Source organism: Haemaphysalis longicornis, unplaced genomic scaffold (genome assembly GCF_048455015.1).
Source record: "Haemaphysalis longicornis isolate Haplotype H1 unplaced genomic scaffold, Haemaphysalis longicornis Haplotype H1 scaffold_4, whole genome shotgun sequence".
Lineage (NCBI taxonomy): Eukaryota > Metazoa > Arthropoda > Arachnida > Ixodida > Ixodidae > Haemaphysalis > Haemaphysalis longicornis.
In genome coordinates, this window is record NW_027526361.1 from 188,234,212 (window position 1) to 188,254,658 (window position 20,447).

General features: G+C 49.3%; 1 protein-coding gene and 1 non-coding gene across 4 annotated transcripts in view; both read left to right on the forward strand.

The window, feature by feature from the left end:
• LOC144179588 (trypsin-1-like) overlaps positions 1 to 20,447 on the forward strand; it is a 127,030-nt gene that overhangs the window by 19,652 nt on the left and 86,931 nt on the right. The gene's annotated exons all lie outside the window — the stretch shown is intronic.
• Positions 9,520 to 9,660, forward strand: LOC144180764 (U4 spliceosomal RNA). Its single transcript, XR_013324548.1, has one exon. It is a non-coding gene; the product is annotated as a U4 spliceosomal RNA (small nuclear RNA).

The following is a 20,447-nucleotide window of genomic DNA, read 5'->3' on the forward strand; positions in this document are numbered from 1 at the left end:
TAGAGAGAATAGCTGTATTGAGTAAGACATGGCGGGAGTTTGGGAACAGTCTGTTAACCGATTGTAGCGAGCCTAAAGGTGGAAGCCGAAGTGCAGGGCATAGGAGTAGCAGCTGTTTCCTACCATTCCCTCCATCGTTGATCCTAGCGTCACTAAATAAGCTACGCTTAAAGGGACCCAGAAAAGCCTTTTGTAAAAGTTACAAAAGGCCTGTATTGTCGTGTAGCACCAATATAGCGATGAAATGCCGTTGGAATTATTGATCTAAATTCAGTATTAGCAGCGCCAGAAGCAATTACATGCACCTCTCCTCCCTTGCCAATCGATTCCTCCTCCCTCTCTGCTTCTTTCAAAGCAGCTGGAAACACTGGGAATAGCCATGTGACATCTCGACGCTCGACCTCCGTTCTACGCTAGCTACATTCCTGCGCCTAGGCACGCGTCAATCACTGCGGACCCCGCCTTTGCCTTTGCACAGTCTGCAATCGTCCGTATTTTTCACCTGATGGATCCGGACCTCAAACAGCGTCTTTTCTCATCACTATCCAGATCCAGAGGACGCGGAGCGCTCGTATCGGACCGTCGCTGCAGAAATCCGGTACTCTACGCCTACTCGGGATTGCGCAGGAAGCAGGAAGAGCAACCGCAAGCCAGTGGCAGTGACGCTGCCGGCGGCCGACCTCGCCGGCGATTGGGCGAATCAGGGGGCGCCTCGCCGTTGCGTCAACCGCGATCGGCGCGATCGGATCGCTGCGGCGTCGCGCTCAGCGGCTGAGAAAGGCTATCAACAAAAAAATTGTTTACAAATTATCCGTACAACGTATGCGGCTCACACTTGGCTACAAAATCCCCCGTTATGTGTTCTACCACCTGAATGCATTTCACTGCCATCTTCAGAAAGCTTTTCTGCGTCCCTTTAAGAGTACCGCCACTTCGTGCACCCGCAAATGTCTGGAGGCCATTCTGTTTCTCGCTTGCAGTGTTGCCACCTATCCCAACGAAACCGCCGCCGGTTGTGACGAGCAGAGTGTGACCGGCCGCCCTAGCGTCCTCGCAGCAGGCAGAGAGGGAGGAGAGGCGCCCAGAAACAGAATGGCTGCGCCCATAAGTAAACAAATATCACGCGATGCCGACCGACCAATGAAAATCCTGTCGGAACATAACAATGAGAGAAATGAGTGCCGATCTCTAAAAGCCTTTATTTAGTGACGCTAGTTGATCCTGAAGTGACGAGCTGCTTGCTTAGTGATGCCTCCCGTGTCACGGTAAATGTGTAATATGTAATGTTTGAGTTGTTCTACCTAGATCATATCCCCAGATATGATAAGGTTTCGCAGAATAGGGCGGCTGTATCCCCGTATCTGGCACAGCTTCAAGTTAGTATCGGACCTTTCCATCCCAACAATATCACCCATCTACATTTGTGGATGTTCACGTGGACTCTAGCGCGACAAAATTGTGCATCGCACGCGGCTGAATGTCGCATACAGGTGCAACTTCCTATTTCAGTTGAAACAACTACGTCGTCACTCTGCCCACACCGCGGTGTGCGAGAAAACCTGCAGCACCGGCTCTGTGAATGGGCTCGATTTAGTGCGAAAGGGTATGCCTCGAAGCGTCTTTGCGACTGCCGCGTTCCGCGGGCATTCAACTGCAGGACGTATTAGGTCCGTTGGCATGTTCCAAACGTGCTTTATGGGCTACAAATATTCGGATCGCGTACCTGCGACGCACAGGCCTGAACTCAACGCATTCGTGCTCATCTTCAACATAATCCCCATCATCTCTATCACTGTAACCACATTCACCTGGCGTAGCAGGCAGGTAACATAGCCCGGATGACATAGCCTGACTTCAATAAAGATCGTTTGTACTCTCTCTCTCTCTCTCTCTCTCTCTCTCTCTCTCTCTCTCTCTCTCTCTCTCTCTCTCTCTCTCTCTCTCTCTCTCTCTCTCTCTCTCTCTCTCTGCGATGGTTTGTATCCTGCGCGGAGTTTGCGCCTCTTTCCCGTGATCCTCGTGTGGTACGGGGTAGGATGGTGCACGGAGCAAGATAAACTTGCTCCGTCCGTGGGATGGTGTTCCTAGAAGTAGGACGAGGAGGCGGTCTCTGTATATTTCGGAACGGGAGTTGGGGTCTCAGGGAGCACGGTATGCCAGTTCGCCTGCTTCTTGGTCGGCTGCGTCGATCCCTTCCTGACCCAAGCGTCGGGGCGTTAATGTGATGTGAACTTTCGTCGTTGTTTTCTAAAAAAAAATCCTTCTCAAGCATTGAGATACTGTGCATGAAATGATGCTTAAGCGTGTGTAAGAATGTTTAATGACGTTTGAGCTTCTATACCGTAGTTCCGCTAGGTGCACCGTCAGGTGGTTGGCTCCAATTTCCGCTTCTGTTCCTTTGTGTGTGCGTGCGCGCGCGCGCTCACGTGTGTGTGTGTGTGTGTGTGTGTGTGTGTGTGTGTGTGTTTGTAAGGGGGGTGTTTTTAGTACAAACGTATTGCCACGGTATATAGCCCACTACAACAGTGGTTGTCTTCATACTCTTGAGCACACGGGCGTCGGCGTACACTGTGTGTTTTTGTGGTTTTGGAAGCTTCGTTAAAGGAGCCATGAAGAGAAAACAAAAGTTTGTTTTATTCGAAAGATTAGGTGTTTCATAGTACCCCAAGCGCTTTCCCGGAAGCAAATGATGCTTTATTCACTGAGAAATAAGGCAATTTAAGGCAAAATTTTAAATCTCCCGCTAAAATTGAACATTCCGTGACGTGTACAATGGCGTCATAGCGCCGGTCCATGAAACAGATACTTAGTATGTCGACTCCATATAGCACCCACACGCGGGAGTCGATCGAGACGGCGGCCATTTTAAAAATACTAGTAAAACCTAGTGCACCCGCAGCCCTAGTCATGGAATCGCCTGATCCGGAGAACAAAACTCTCGCCGAGGAGCTCGGGCTTGCATTTAACAACCTCACACCACTTGAACGCTCAATGCTTCCAAGTGCACGAGCGGCAAGAGTTGTGGGATACGCGGTGGACGGGAAAGCGACCATTCCGCGATATCCACAACAGACGAACGCCCAGCCGTCGGCACCGCTGCCTCGTCAGCCCCGTCGCGACGGACGAATATAGACCGGTACGTATGTGCCGTATTTTGATTACGGTTAATAATAGTTCAATTTCAGTAGCAGTATCACTTATGCCAGTTGGCCGGTGTCGTGTATGGAAAGCCGTTCGCGCGAGCTCTCTGCTTCGACCAGAAAGATACGAGCGTCAATGCGCGGTGTGTACGGCATTTGTTTCCCCAAGGTCAGAGCGATTTGACGAAGTCGGCGACGAGCGCCAGCATGTCCCAGGAGTGAGCTAACGTAAGGGTCCCTGCCGTAATCACTTCCTCGGAAATGAAGCGAGCACACTCGTACTTCCTTTAGCTCTCTTTCTCCTCCGTTTGCAAAGTTCACAAAACGTAGCCACTTGCTTCGCCTAGGTTCGTCGTTGGGCAGCACATGAAAGGAGATCTCCTCACCGGCGGGGATGTCGCACTCCCTTGACGATTTGCCCGTACTACATGGGCATTTCAAAACGCAGCAACGAAATTTCATTGTAAAGTACTTGAACAAACTGAAGTTTTCAGTGGCTGTAAACTGGAAACGAGCTCGTAACGACAGCAGCAAGCCAACACCATTCGAAACTTACGCGACGACTGGCACACTCTCGTCGCTTCTTGCTGTTCTTTACTCCCCTCGTTTCTATTTTTACCTTTGCTGGTTGGCGATATGATGGCCAACCTCCTGTGAAGGGATTACGATACGAAGCAAGGTCGCGGCTGTGCGTGCTGGAACGGTTCGTTGGCCCCGAAGAGCCTCGAACCCGAAAATTCGTCTGCGCGACGGCGAGATGTCGAGCTCAGCCGGCGCTAGTTTCGTATGCACTGGCGCACACGCTTGCGTGTTTGTTCGGACCTTCAACCGTTTACTCCACCGTTCTTTGTCATAAAAAGAATGTGCAGTATGTTTCACGGGCATTTAGCTCGCTATGCAAACTGTAAGCCCTGCCTAACATGCGTTTGCTTTTGCCGGCCTCCGCCAATCGCAGAGCATTCCCAAGTGACATCACAGGTTCTGTTGCGGAAAATGAGCTGGTGGGTCGCATGGTCATTTCCTTTTTTCCTAATTATGTAGCTTATTTGAGCGAAGTTTGCGTTATAAGTGGTGTCGTTATGGTTCTAACGAGGCAATCTTTCGAATGAACCAAACTTGTGTTTTCTCTTCATGGCTCCTTTAAGAGAATTTTATCATGCCTTATCGCCTGCGCTTGTGTAAGTTTAGATCTGTGTTTTCCTGCAGGGGGAGAGCTTTTCTGGACAGTCGCTGGATCGTTGACATGTCTCGCATGACTTCTAGTAGGTCTTACCCCAGAGGTGCACCTATATTCTATAGGACGGCCCGTATTGATTAAGTTTTCCCCTGGCGTTCCCTTTGTGCCAAGGGTGTGCCTTAAAGGTAATATAGAGATTTCTAAAAGGTAACAGAGATACCAGATGTAAAACATTTCCGGTGATCGTGAAAATTGAGAGCCTGTCTGATATGTTCTCCTTAGTATGGTCTTTTCTAGTTTCCTTCAGTGTGGGTATGTTTGTGGTGGGGAAGGCTGTAGGACATCCGGCTGACGACCAATGCCTGGATAAGGCTTGTAAATCGTTCCTGCTTTTCTCATTCCTGCCCTTCCTCTGGTCGGACTTTATACGTTTGCCAAATGGGTAAATATTTTCTATACTTTGGCGGCTGTGAGGTCGGCTCTGCCGCTTCTCGGTAGGATCATACCGAGCATTCGTACGTGAGTATTCTCCGGGATGACAGCCTTATCAACTTTAAGGTGATTTTTTAACGTGGCAGCGTGGCGCCATTTATTGTTTGCCGGTCAGAGCTCGCGGTGATATCGGGGGCGCGGGAAATTCGAAAATAGTTCAAAAATTTGTATCATATGTTTAAACGTATATAATAAGGTTTTGACATTATAAAACATTTTAGTTCGTTTCAGCTTATAGTCTAAGCCTTCGTTGTTTTTTGAGAGACTGCCGTTAATGTTCAGTCCCCGTTTTTAATGTACCTTTTTCCAGTAGCGTTCTGCGCATGCGCGGGCTGCCGGTCCGCCATTCTTGGCAGGCGCCTCCGGCAAAATAAACAAAAGGGCGCCCCCCAGCTTTCTGTTTGGGGAGAGGCTATGCTGTCCAGCGCTGCGCGTTTTTATTTTTTTCTCTTTCAACAGCTCGAAGTGGGTCCGTTAGTGCACACAAAAAGGTCTTTCTAGGGAAAGGGGCAAAGACATTTGAGGCTGACCGCGCTGGAAGCACATGGAGGCCAGTGGGGGAGTAACAAAAATGAAAAAAAAGTAAAGAAAAAGGGGCGCTTCGAACACTGCAAATTAGTCACGGGTACGACGCCTGCTACGGTAACATTCACGTGAAAGGCACGGGTGACCGGTTGGTGCGGAAGGGGCTACAGTACCAGGATATTTTTCGTGGACGAGTTCTACGAAAGCTCGACTTTTTGTGGGCGTGCATTGCTGCCAATTTTTGTTCGCCGTGGCGGCTGCTAGGAGGATCGGTACTGGAAAAAGGTCCATTACTTGGCCCAACGCTGCCGTCGGCATCAGTTCCGGTGAAACAGGCGCTTTGGTGGACTATCGTCAGTTGTGGGCACGGCTGGCGACCGTGTCTGCCGAGTGCTGTACCACCGACAGGGCGTAGAACAAACTTCACTGCGCAGGCGTGGCGTCCGCTGAAATCATGCATCCTTTCGTCTCCGCCGTAGTGTAATTGTCCCCCCCATGCACACTTCAGTTACCTCTGCGCCATTTTACAGCGAAGCGGTTAGCCTCTCGCTGGTCGGAAAAGTGCTTGTCGTTAACGAAAAAACCTAGGCAGGACCGACCACTTTTCGCCCAAGACGCCGAGCGCATGCGCCAGGCTGATCAGGCGTGCAGCATGGAGCTCAGTATTCGTAAAGAAAATAATCAGTAAAGAAAAAAATCACAAAACAAGCATGGAAACCGCACGATGGATGATAAGGAGCGGGTGAACAATAGGACCTCCTCAACGCCCTCCCCTCACCCCCCCCCTCCAACTGTTCTGGTAATGATTAGGCTTGCAGCTCCTCGCGAAATCGGAAGGGGATCGACGTCATTTGAGCGGTAGCGCATGCTTCAGACTATAGGCGGGGGCAGGACGCAGCAGTTCTCGCCCAAGACGCCGAGCGCAAGCGACAAGCCCGCCGAGACAACGAAGAACATTTGATACCCTCCCCCATCAGCATGTGTAGCGGTTTGTAACAGTTTCGCTGGACATCCACTTTCGCAGGGCGTGATGGCGTCCATTTTTTAAGGGTGAAGCACCTTAGGACCTCGCTCTGTCCGTGCCTTGATCCTTTGCGTCAGTGCACTCAGTGTTGCGCATGCGCAGGGAGCATTGGATTGGATTGGATTAGATTAAATTGAATTGTATCGTATCGGATTGGATTGGAATTGTATATACTGTACACACGCATTGTCACTCATTTACATGCGCGGGTGGGCAATGCCACGGGTGATTCACGGCAAGAACGATCCCCAGTGCTTCGCCCTTTCGTCGTGATTTACTTCGTGGAGATGCTTGAATTTTTTTTAAATGGCGACTCCTCGCGTCTAGCTGCCTCAGTCGTAGCTTCAATGGGTTGGCAGCAAGGATGTATTTGCGTGGACGCTTGATGAGCACGGCTGATAGCGGATGTCCAGCACTTCCGGAAAAAGCGAAAGTGTGTGAAATAACCCTACCGCGTTAATACGCGGAACGCAGCGTACCACTAGCCAGAACCTTGGCGAGGTACGGGATTGGACATCGCATGCCTGTAGCTTCGAAAAGATCGCAGCGTCGGCCTCTCCAGAGGTGGGCCCCTCGGTCAGTACTGCACACACACACACAAAAAGAAAGCGTTCCTTTCTCTATGAATGCAGTGTGGCCACCATTCCTTGTTTATTCGGTGTTGAGGCAGGTAGAACACCTTCCTTTATTCTCTAGTTGTCTCGGTCTCAGTAGTGATCTGGTGGCTTTTATGAGACCTCAACCTCGGCTGGCGCTTTTGACAGACGTAAGGAAGAGCATAGAGAAGGGATATTCCGGTACTCTTGCCCGATCTCAGGCGGCATGAGCGCACTCCGCCACCAAAGGGCACGTGACTTTTAGGGCGAAAAAGCCATGCGGTATACGTTTTGACAGTTTCCGTAAGTTTTTATATTTTGTTATTTTTTAGTTTTTCAAAATTTCGCTGGACCAATCATCTCCCTTTACGTTATTCTAACGATTACATTTGCTACTTTCGCGATATCTGCATTATTAGAGAGTTTTAGCACAGCGTTACCGTGTTTACGTTACCGTTTACCATGTTTGCGGGAGTCGACTGCGGATGCGCGAGAGCTACCGTGAATGGTAACTTACCGGCGCAGGCTTTACACGTCACAAGCGAGCTTCCTGAGCAGACGAAGTGTACCGTCGCTCATTGATTACACCAAATGCAGTGCGCTCGGTACTTTATGCTTGACCCGCCGCGGTGGCTCAGTGGCTAAGGCGTTGCGCTGCTGAGCACGAGGTCGCGGGTTCGATTCCCGGCCGCGGCGGCCGCTTTTCTGATGGAGGCGAAAAGCAAAAACGCCCGTGTGTTCGAGATTTCGGCGCACGTTAAAGATCCCCAGGTGGTCAAAATTAATCCGGAGCCCTCCACTACGGCGCGCCTCATCGCCCGCGTTGCGTCGGCGCGTTAAACCCTACAATCAATCAATCAACTTTATCCTTGGTACAGCCGATAAAAGTAATCTTACTTGATGCTGTTTATTACGTGCTTCTTGTTAAGTAATGCTCAGGAAAGCGACAAAGGACCATCTTTCTCAGATGCGCGAGCAAAATGGCCGTCCCTACTCGTGCTAAGCCTTGCCCGCCTCAAATGGCCCCGTAAGTTTCTGAGCCCGCAAAGTGCTTTCAGGCCTCCAAAATTGTGCTGGGCAATATAATGCAGGTTATTGAGTAATTACTACGACTTATTTTACTCATTTCTTGCCTAAATATTTAGCGCGGGGGCAAACTCTATTTTACCTTGATTCTAACTGTACTCAGTAGGTGGCGCCACCAACACGTTTTCCTTTTAAAGCTCTACAGGTGATGGCTACAGTATTCTCAAAACAACTACAGTTAGTGTGAATGCTTCACCCGAAACGTGAAATATTCAAGTTACTTTAAACGAATGCAAATGAATATGAGCAACCAAATTATGCGTGATTCGCTTTGAGACTAGCTCATCAGACGTCGCTACCTGCGCCACGGCGGCCGGAATACGCAAACCGCAAACGGAGCGCTAAAACGTGTTTTGCCGTTTTCATCGGTATATAACGGAAACTCCGGATTCGGGAAACACGGTAAACGGTAACGCAAACACGGTAACGATATGCTAAAACTGCCTATTGTGGAAATGCAGGGCGTGAGACGGTTCGCCATTTCCGGTAATTTCATATTTTGCTTACTTTTCTGGTTTTTCAAAGTTTTGTTCAACCAAGTATCTCCATTTACGCAATTATAACAATTACAGGGGTAACTTTCGCGAAATCTCCATTATTGAGGAAATGCCATGCTATACGTTTAGAAATTTTCCCGTATTTTTTTAAACTTTTTTGTTATTTTTTAGTTTTTCAAAATTCGTTCGAACAATTATCTCCATTTACGTTATTCTAACGATAACATTTGGAACTTTCGCGAAATCTGATTTTTGTGGAAATGCAGGGCGTTACGCGCTCCTGGCTGGGGGTGTACTCGGCACAGGATGCTACGCATTAAAAATTCACGCATCTCCACGAAGTGTATCATGACGAGTTGGCGAAGCACTGGGGATCATTCTTACCGTAAATCACCCGCGAAATTGCCCACTCGCGCTTGTAAATGAATAATAACGCGTATATACAGTATATACAATTCCTATCGAATCCGATACATTCAATTTAATCCAATCCAAATCCAATCCAATCCAATCAATCCGATGCTCCTCGCGCATGCGCAACGCTGTGTACACGGACGCTAAGCCCCGGACAAAGCGATGTCCTTTCGTGCTTCGCCCCTAAAAAAATACATTGAAGAAATGAATGTTTGGACAAAACCTAGCAACCTGAAAACTTGGGCGAGTTGGGAATGCATGTCAAACCACGGCGCAAACGACAAGGCACATGACGATAGCAAGAGGACACACGAAGCGCTTCGTGCGTCCCCTTGCTATCGTCCTGTGCCTTGTCGTTTGCGATGCGGTTAAACTCTGACAAAACAAGCTACTCACGAGAAAATTTCGAATAAAAAATATTCGCTAAACTTGATTCCAAATCGGGTACCGTAAAAAGATTTCGCCTAGCCTGAGCAATATTTGTTTTATCGTTGTTTATGTGTGACAGTACACTGGCACACATAGCAAGGCTGCGGGAGGGGCCAACCGAACGCTTTCAATGGTGGTCAGCTTTGCGCAGAGGCAGTGTCGCATGCAATGACGTTTTGCGGAGCAGCGACTATTGCTAGTTGAAAACTTTTCCCAATACCCCGCCTGGACGACGTGAAACACCGTCGGCCGAGGCAATTTTTGGAAGGCCCTACGGGGCCCCATATCGAAATCCAAAGTAAGACTCGTGCTCCATGGGGACGGTGGGCCGGAACACATACACGCCGAGCGTTACGAAGAAATGGCTGCGTGTACGTATGTAGTCTCCGCCGTCCCTGCCACGGTAGCGCCTCTCTTCTCACCACTGCCCGTACCATCCCGTCTCGCGTCTGCTACGACAAACACTGTGTCGGTTTGATCAAGTGAATTCAATCTTCCCACGTTCGACTGCTCTCGTGCCTTTTGTAGCGTGAGCTACACTGGCCGAGGGCGAGCAGTTTCGCGTAGCTCCTGGAGAGCCGTGCTGCGCATGCGCGACGAGCAGTGACATCACACGGCGCACAGAACGTTGCTCGCTGCCCGACGTCTCACACACCCCAGGCGCCCAGCGTCTTTGCCGACCTCCGTTCCGCACGTGGCGGCCCGGTCCACGTGATGATCATGCGAGGGGTGGCCGGGTGTGGAACCGATGGCTCGTGCGTCGCAGCAACACCGGCGTACGCCTGTGGAACCAGCTTAGCTCTGGGGCGATTGGTGACGCTGCACCGGAGCCGCTTGATACATATACATGTGTCACATGATACGTATACCGTGTTTGTGTCATTGAAGCAGCAGAGACTAAATGAGACTTTTACTTCAAAGCTGTATACCTCTACCCCCAACGGTTTCATCCCCTTTGGCAAAAACGCCAAGGCGCCAAGAATACACTTATACACTCCATGCTTAGCCCCTCCCCAGGTTTACGTTAGTGAAGATGACCCGGGATTTTTTTCCTTTGCTCTCGCAGATATCGAGCGCACATCTCCTGTGAATTAAAGGTACGCTGACTAGTACCAGTTATGTATTAATGGTATGCATCAAGTACGCCTAATCATTTCTATTTGCTCAACAATGGTGACGTACGGTATACCGTATTTAGTGGCTTGGCATGGGTTTTCCTATATAGACTTATCTTTTCAGAATTCTCTTATTTTTTTGGCCGTGTGGGTGAATCCAGGGACAGGCACACACATGGACAGAGAGGCCCAAATTTTCGGGTTGAAGTAGTCCAAGAAAATTTGTATCGTCTCACAAAAGAAAATAAATAAAAAGAGCCATTCCACTGTGCGACGGTTCAGGGCACGACATAGAAGTAACACCGAGTAACACCAGGGAAAAGATACGCGCACATTCTATTAAAGTGAAGGTTTAGTCTCCTCACCGATGCCGTCGTACGCCAAATTTCGACATCGCCGAAACGATTTGGAAAACTTAGACAACAAACAAAAAATCCGTCGCGAGAGGAATGGCGTTGCTCTGCGTGCTGCAAGGCGGTTAGCTACAAGACGTTAGGCCGAACTTCCCGTTTTGGCGGTTAAAACGTTAGGCCTATCGTCACATCTTGGTGTTTAACACCACAATCCAGTACTGACTCAAAAAATTGCTCACTGAACGCCAAGCAGCAGGTACCGATTCGGCCCATATACCCCAAACCCAAACGTTAGGCATACGGAGTGCGCAGTCGGTACTGTGGGTATTCTAGAAAAGTGGTGCGTACCTCCAGAGTACCACATACTCGGAGTGCGGGATTTACCAACCAAAGAATCCATCACGAGAAAGCTTCGCATTCAAGGATCGGCGTAGTTAGACGGGGACGTGTGCAGGATTTTTTTCTTCGGAGTGTTGACGGCCGTCATTCTATACAAGGAATGCGCTTACAGCTACAGCCGTTTTCTGTTGATGATTCGCGATACAGTTGGGGTCGCTTCGCATGCAGAACAAAAGTTTGATTTCGGGGTTTGAATGCAGAACCTTAAGAATAATCAAAGTCTTCTCTACTGCCAAGTAGTGTTTGAGGCTTTTCCTCGTTTGAGGCAAACGTTTTAAGTGCTCCGTTCGGCAAGAAACCGTCATTGCTAACTGCAGTTTGTCGCCCTTCAAAAGTCAGGCAAGCAGGCACACGCACCCAAAAGGTGCCACCACGCCGGTGGATCACTCTGCGCCGCATAAACACTCCTCACCAACGCAGCCAGTCACGGTAAATGGATTCGGTTGGCTGGGGGGTTCCGCATGCCGGTCAGTCGTGTGGCCCGGCCGCAAGCTGTACAAATCCAGCGCTACAAAAACGTCGTAAGGCACCCGGTTAACACCAAGTGAAAGCAGGACCCGAAATGTGTATGCATAATTTCAATGCCCTGTTTGAGATTCCTCTGCAAAACGTCCCAGAAAAACACTGCATCACGGCACAACACAAAACAGTGGTCAATTGTCTCTGGTTGATTTCATAGGCGACAATTGTGCGACCAAGGAATAGACATTCCCTTTTCGCGCAGCCACTTTTTAACTGGACGTGTGGAAGAATGAAGGCCGAAAAAAAAAAAAAAACGTTTTTGCATTTAGCGGAACACAGTACCCATTACATGTTTTAAAACATTAATTGTATGGTGACCTATGCAAGGCTGGCGATAAATAGGCACAGGAAAAATGATTTCAATTACAGTGCACGTCATGGTGTTTTTTGACATCCGTATGATATTGTGCTAAGCGGGAATCGGGTTTAGGACTTCGCCATGGGGATTTTTACAGTATGAACAACCTGTTCGGATCAATTTGGGCAAAGAAAAATTTGTGTGTAGTTGGCCTTTAAGCATCGCCAGGCTCTTGCCTTGAAAGCACGTAAAGAAAATTTAGGACCTAGATAGTTTTTAACAAAGCTTTCTACCTCTACCAGCCAACAGTTCTTTCTTGGCGTGCGGGACAGAAAACTCCCAACGCGGCTGGGGAGGGGGAGGGCGGTTTTTACTCGCGGAGCAGAGTGTAGATGGCGCGGCGAATGGTTACCCATGGTTTCCCGCGCGCTGCTCACACCGGCGGGTGCGTCGGAGGGACGGCTTTATCGTCTGCTTTAGCGACGGTAGTTTTGGTTCGGTGTTGGCGAAGTTTCGCGTCCATTGGGCGCTTCTTTTGCACGAGTTGTTTAACTTGTCCGACAGCACCTCCTGGTTAACCCGGACCCGGCGGAATTAAGTCGTCGTACGGCACATATATCGTAACTTGAAGGAGGGGAACAGCGCAAATTTGACAGACACGAGAAGAAGGAGACGACACGCACAGCCGCTGACTTACAACAGTTTATTCTTTACCGCTCGGGCACATATATACCACCACGGTTAAAAATACAAGGAAAAGCAAGACTAACATGATAGTGTCTCTTATCACCAATTGTTCGTCACACATCACCACTCGCTCTGCGCCACGCTGTGCGCTGTGCGTGTCGTCTCCTTCTTTTCGTGTCTGTCAAATTTGCGCTGTTCCCCTCCTTCAAGTCATGAACCAACATGTCCAAGCCTCAGTCCTTACATATATCGTAAGGATTGGTTTTCAGGGCGGGAAATCAAAATGTAGAGACCACATACAGACATCTGGCCGCCAGAGAAACGCTAGGTTTTGCGCACTGCTTGCCACGAATGGGACTCCGTTTTCTATACTGATGAATACCGTTTCGGTTGTGTTTCAAGAGGTATTAGAAAAGTCGAAAGGAGCAACTGGTTCTGATAAATAGCGATTACCAAAGTTCCCCCAGCTTTCCCGCAATTCTCAAGCTTACTAAACTAACTATTTTATATCGGTATAAATGGGAAATCACTAAGCTCACATGCCGAATTGTTTCGGTGTCTACGCTTGTGTCGCGCGGTGGTGTAGCCCCTAGCTAGCACATCAGGATGGCTTGGTTCCACTGTCTCACCCTTCGAAACACGCACGTCCGGGCTACAGCGGCGGTGCCCGCCGCTCAAGCCCGGCCGTGGCCGACGCTGCTGCTGCGTTCGGGACGCCGCCCCGGCGAATTCCAGGTAACGGCAGGCAGAATCTCTGGTTTCACTCTTTCTAGAGCCACGTGTGTGAATTCAAGGGATGTCGCATGGGCACTTGTTGTGGGTGTCGTTTACAGCTTTGCTTTCCAATCACCTTCATAGCGTGGATTGGAGCCAATTTTTTTCCCTTCTTCTGGCGCGAATGACTCCGACAAGCAGACTGGCCGCACCTGACGCTGCGTGCTTCCTCGCAGTCAGAGCTCTCTTCCACACGCGCCCGTTCTACGCACGTGTACCTGTCACGTGCGCCCGTCACGGCGCACGCATCAGGCCAATTCTTGTTCCATTCTGCCAGGGTTAGCACTGTGGTCAGAGCCCTTGGCTGCTGCTGTGGCGACCCGGGTTCACACCCCACACGAACCCACTTAATTTTGTCTTTACAGCGGCGGCCATTTTGGTTCCACTCGTGTTGACACCGACGATGACTGGGGTCCCTCTTCGCATTTGATGAGTCACCTGAGGCTTTCGCCCTAATAAAAAGAACTTCAGCCTGTGTCAGTGAAGACTACAAAGACCAGATCGACGTCGTTGTCCATGTGCAAGGAGATGTAGCTGCAAAAACTGGCTATCTCAGTGAACAATCGCAAAGGAGACTGCCTGAGAGCGTTCTTTACTGCAAAGACGCACGAAGAGGACGTTGCATTGGACACTATTGTGAGTGAAAGAGGTACTTGGCAAAACGAAGTTAGTAGGCTTTTGCTGAGCTGTTTGAAGCGCCTAGAGGCTAGCGAGCCGTTCGAAACAAAGAAACAAAAAAAAAAAAACACGGAAACCATTATTAGTGTTTTACCGTCGAACAACGCCATTGGCCATGCTTTTTATATTCACGTAGACCTCTTTTACTTTATCCCTCACGGTGCATTGTTTCAGGTTGTTCGAAAATGCATTATGAATATTATGGGGGGCTTTTGAGAACTCAGCTGGGATAACATTTGAAAGGTTTTTAGCATTATTTGAGTTTTACCTCACCCCTACTGTTGCACAATTTGGCGAGGCCCTTTATGTGCAGAAATAGAAAATATGCATAGGACCATGTGTTGCTCCTTTACTGTGCCGTGTTTTAGGTGCGAGGCACCTTAAGACCTCGCTTTGTCCGTGGCTTGTCCCTTAGCGTCGCTGTACATAGTGTTGCGCATGCGCGAGGAGCATTGGATTGGATTGGATTGAAACTGATTGGATTGGATTTGGATTTGGATTGAAATGGATTGGATTGTATCAGATTGAATTGGATTGGATTGGAATTGTATATACTGTACACACGCGTTCTCACTCATTTACATGCGCGAGTGGGCGATGCTACGGGGGATTTACGTTACGAATGATCCCCAGTGCTTCGCCCACTCGTCATGATTCACTTCGTGAAGATGCGTGAATTTTTTTTTATCAGAAATTGACAAAGCGCTGAACGAGGGGCTCGACTGCGAGCAGGTGGTCTCTGTTTTTCGTTACGTTGGCGATTCCCCGGTACTTTTAAAACAGAGAGCCCCCAACCATTATGACGACGCCATTGCAAATGTCCCAAGCATTTCTGAGTGTCATGGCAAAGGGTTAACCTTCACCAAAAATAAACTCATTAAGTTTTTGCACTTTGTTATAACCTACTGTGACAACCATGTGTGCTGAATGTATAAACCAAGGTGGAAAAGGAATTGTTGCCATACGATTCAGCACACTCAAAAACAATCAAGCGTGCTTAGCCACTCTGTGCATCATGTCGTCTTTAAAGAAATCATACCCCCACAAAGTTCAACAAAGCTTCGAAGCGCATATTGTAAGGTTAGATCAAGCTGGATTCCCGCAATCAGTTCTGTTGTCCGCAGCGCAGGCAGTATTAAACAAGATAAGAGCTGAAAATGCCAGCATTGACAGTGTGAGGGAACGCGAGAAGAAACGTGTTGTGCCATATGTTCACAAGACGTCCCACAACCTTAAGTAGGTTATGAAAAGATATGGCGTGGAAGTAGCGTTTTAAAGCAAAGCTTTTTACCTCTACCCCCCAAGGGTTCTTTCGCGACCGTTGGTGTCACCAGAAAACTCCAGCGAACAAATAAAAGAATTTACTGGCACCGCCGGGAATCGAACCTTGAACTAATAGACTAACAAAGCGAGAGCCCGTTGTCTCACCGATTTAGCTACGAGACCACGCGAAGACGGGGAAAACAGGTGGTGTACTCACCAAGCACATCTACAAGTTTACCCCCTGCGCTCTCGCTGAATGCCACGTGAAAGCGTCACGCGACCACTCACGCCCGTCTAGCGGCCCTGTGCGCACCTTGCTCATGTGCTAAGAGTTACAAAAATTAAAGGAAGCTTACACCAAATGCATGACATCTCACTTCTAGTACGCAATGTGCTAAAGCGTGTGGCCTCCAGTGTTCACGTAAAAAATCACACCTCCTTGTCGTCCGCCCTCACGCCAAATCAAGAAATACATTCAAATACTCCTTGATGGCCAGGCCATCACTCCAAGCACAAGCATCAAGATCCTGGGCCTGCATCTCGAGGCTAACACCAAGAGTGACGTCTCCTTGCAGCGCCACAAAAACAGCATTGATGAAATTATACACATGATCAGGCGAGTTGCCACCAAGAAGCGAGGCCTAAAGGAATCCGGTACCGTTAGATTAATTGAAGCTTTTGTCCTCTCGAGAGTCACTTACGTCAACCCCCTGTCTTCTTCTCGACAAGGAAGACATATAGATGCTTTATATAATGATTAGAAAGGCGGTCGAGCAGGCCATTCGCCTTCTCATGAGTGCGTCCACTCAGAGGCTGCTTAGCACGGGGCTCCACAACACGGTGGAAGAGCTGATAGAAGGCAATCTTTCTAACCAGAAGTTCCGACTCAGAACTGCGGTGGGTAACCGCATGCTTCACCAGATTGGCTGGGAAGCCCAGAATATCACTCGGCTTTACATACTCCCAGACTCTTTGTGACTAAAATTAAAGATGCTCCCTTTGCTTACAAATACGAACCGCTCACATGACGAGGGTCACCGAAAAGCACGCGCTCAAGCTCTAAACACCACCCTCGGTGGGAATCATGCAGTTATCTACACAGACGCCTTCAAACATCGAGGGCAGCAATACGCCATCATCGTGGCTACCTCCAGAACCAACCTCCTTTGAGTGTACCTCGCTTAGGACCCAAGAAATGACGGCAGCAGAAGAGGCTGCCATCACCTTGGCTATCACTGAACCAGGGGTTCGGGGGTAGTCACCGATTCGCAGCAAGCCTACTGGAATTACCAGTAGGGTTGGGTGTCCTGACCTGCACTGCGCGTGCTAAAAAAACACTCCCCAAACGGTTCCATTCAGCTCATCTGGACACCCCCTCACGCTTCAACGGAGGGCAACAAATACTCCCAGCCAACAAGCCTGCGCTTTTACCTTCCGTGCAATGGAGCTGCACGAGGACCGTCACCCGCTTGTCACGTTCAGGGAGATAACCCAGCTTTATCGCCTTCTGAAAGAGACCGTACCTTCGCCTTACCCTGACCTCTCCAGAGAACAACAACGACTCATACAATCCGGGCTCCTTCCCACAGCCTACGCGTCTTCACTTAATGCATCCGAATCGCTACGACAATGAATGTAAATTTGGTCAGAAGCAGGAACACGCCGCCCCGTAATCGGGGTGTGCGACTTTAGCCCTGAGCACCCTCCTCTCTTTCCGTCAACTACCCAACAAGAGCAATGGGAGATGCTGCTCTCCAGGCCCTCTCTACCTACCCAGCTTCAGCGTGTGGACAGAACACAGGCCGCGCGGACTGTATATGGGCTCCACAGAAGAAGGAATCACTCCCCAGGGCTGCACTTTGAGCCGTCCAGAAATCTGAACAGAAGTATTTCTTCCTCTTCCGCCTCCTTCTCTGTCGCGAATCTCGTCGCCTCCGTCCGCGGCGCAGAGACGGCGAAGTCAGATCGTGTAACAGCGGGTTGGACCTTGCTTTAATTTTATAAAAAAAGTTTCCACTCTTGTGCTACACCAATACAACTCAACCAAGGACCATTCATGCATCATGCATTGATTTAACCTTACCAAGATTATCTCTTTGAAGTAATAAATGGTGTGGTTAAGTTAATTTCACTTCTCTCTCGTTTTACTATTTGTAGAGCGATGTGAGTGAATTTAAGTGACGTCGCACGGGTAATCGTTATTTGTGCCGTTTACAGCTTTGCTTTCCAACCACATTCACGGGGTGGATTGGCGCGATTTTTTTTTTGGCACCTGTCGAGCTTGCGGGAACGTGTTCGCGCATTGAAAGGGGAATCAGGCGGAAAGGGTGCGGAAAGAAGCACCCCGATTCCTTCGCTGATTGTTGGGTTGGAGTAGTGTATCAAATTCCCCTTTCATACGGCAAAGTTTACGTCGGACAGACTAGCAGATGTGCAAATGTGAGGTTGTGCGAACACAAACTTTCTACTAAGAGTCGCGCCAGCGGAGATCACCCTAATCACTGCTCGGCGTGCACGTGTAAGCCACTCTGCAAGCCACTCTTCAAGCAAGTCAAGATAGTGTGTAGGTACAAGGATAGCAGATCGAGAGAGATTCTCGAGGCTTACCATATCAGGAAAAAGGGAAATGACTGCGTCAGAGATACGTCAGTTCTGCGCAACAGTGAGGTGATGTTTGTTGAAGAGCGTTTGTAAAAATCCTCACCGCACGTTGCAGTGGAATTTTTTATGTTTTTTACGTGCGCAATGATATGACCGCCTACATTTATGTGTATATTCGTGGAACAAAAGTTATAGTTTGCGCCTGTCCTTATGTACCTTTCTCTGTGTGGCGTCTTGCTTAGCGCTGTTTAAACCTTTTGATAATGTGCACACACTCGCCCAACAACGAGTTCTTAACTACTTCGGGGGCGGTATTCTCGTGTTTGTCCGTTTTGAAAACGTCCGTTTTGCGTCCGTTTTATTGTGACGTGCTTCCAGTCGTAGCCAGGCTTTGGGTTGAATTTTCCGCAGCTGTTCTTGTAAACACATTTTAAACGAGTAAACATAGTTTAAGGTATTTTTTATGTGTTTATTGTTCCGCCAGCGATCCAACAACAACGGGACGAAAAATAGTCTGCTCCAAATCGTCTGCTCCCAGATGCTGCGGCTCATAGCTCTGCCGTGCTTGCATGGCGTCACATCCGGGTGTTCGCTTTTAGCCAATGAGGGCTTGCTCAAAACGCACACATTTCAAACGGGCACAAAACGGACAAAACACAAGAATGCTGCCCCAGATTACAGTTCATACTTTCCCTTTAGGTGAAAGGGGCTGTAAGGCGCAACTCGCAAGTGTGCGCGCCGTCGCCGCGCTGAAACAGTGGGCTCAGCTGACAGGGCAACATCCGGGGCGCGGCGCGCCGTTGTGCGTGCGCATCGCCGCGCTGGCCAGATTGGCTCGCAGCAGCGACAGGGACGCGGTCCGTTCGCTTACAGGCGCGTACCGTACGGCGTGATCGTCAAGTGTTGGTCACGGCCTATTGTAGGCGTAGTGTCAAAGGAGCAACCTAAGGCACGGGCCGGCAGCCGGAAAGGCTTGCGGTCATTCTCCGGCACCACAGATTTGCGGCCGGACGGTATACAGAAAGCGTCACATACTTTAGCCATTCTGGAGAGGCGCCTCCCCGAACCGTCCCTCGCGCAGGGCGCGCGTTTCGCGTCCCGGCGAAGGGGTTTCGCGTCCCGTTCAAAATGAGTCAATGATGTGAGGTTAACCACGAACCCATGGCGGAACGGCCGTCGCGCTGACTTGCACTGGTTTAAGCTGGTTTGCAGTTTGACCGTTGTCGTTTTAAATGCAGAGAATTTCAGTAACTCACGATGTCACCCGCGTTGACGTCCGTAGTCGTAGTCCGCACCCCTCCCCCTACACTATATATATAAAAAAATTACTATCCGTCTCCTGGTTTCGATCCCTCGACCCTGCGGGCGGAACGCAATGTACATGGTGCTCTACCCACTGCGCCACAAAGCCGACACAGAATGGGAGGCTACGAACGCGCCTTATATCCTTGACTCATTCAAACTACGCCAAGAAGCTGCTGATACAACGCATTCACTACCACCAACTCCCCAAACACTAAACGTTAACGCAATACACCCACCCCCTATGCGACGCATTTACTCGAGTCCCCCTCGCGGGGAGATGGGCCCAATTTTTGACTTTGATTGCAGAGGCTTTGACTTCGGCACTTCGCCATTTTATTTTCGCACTCATGGAAACTTCTCCTCTAAACCATCGCCGTCGTTACACGGATGAGATTTGAACTCTTTTCGCTTACCTAAGATTAAAGCGTTGTCAATTTGGGGCCGGTCCCCAAAGTGATACTGGAGTTGTTTTAGGCACGTAGTACGCTGGGAAGTGAGTATGCTGATGGGAATGGCTTGGTTTACTTCTCAATACTGACAAGAAAAGGGGAGCCGCCGTTTTATTGGCTCCCAGTACTCTAACGATATCAGCGTCACCGCACTAAAAGAATCATTGAACCTGCCGTCACTTGAATCTCGTCGAATAGTTTGCCGGCTCTGCCTTGTCCACGCTTTTTTCTATCGCCCACAATCACGGCACGCCCTCTTACAACCATCACACAGAACTTCACCCCGCATTGACCACACCCGCCCTATAGCACCAATCAAGGGCCGCACCCAAGCCACGAACAACTCCTTTTTTCCCAATGAACTTCCGAACTAAACTGCGAGTTTGTCAAAATTAAGGAACCTGCCCAACAATAAAGCCACCTTCACATCTTCTGACATTTCCACTTTGATGGCACACAAGCACGCCTCCTGACCCCCCGAAAGTCGCCAAGGAAGCCTTGAAAAAAAAACAAAAAAACAAAAAACAAGCAACTACACCATGGTCTTCTTTTTTAAATTTACAATTGTTGCAGGAGTGAGCAAAAAGAAATACATCGCCTGGAATACAATATGTAACTCAACG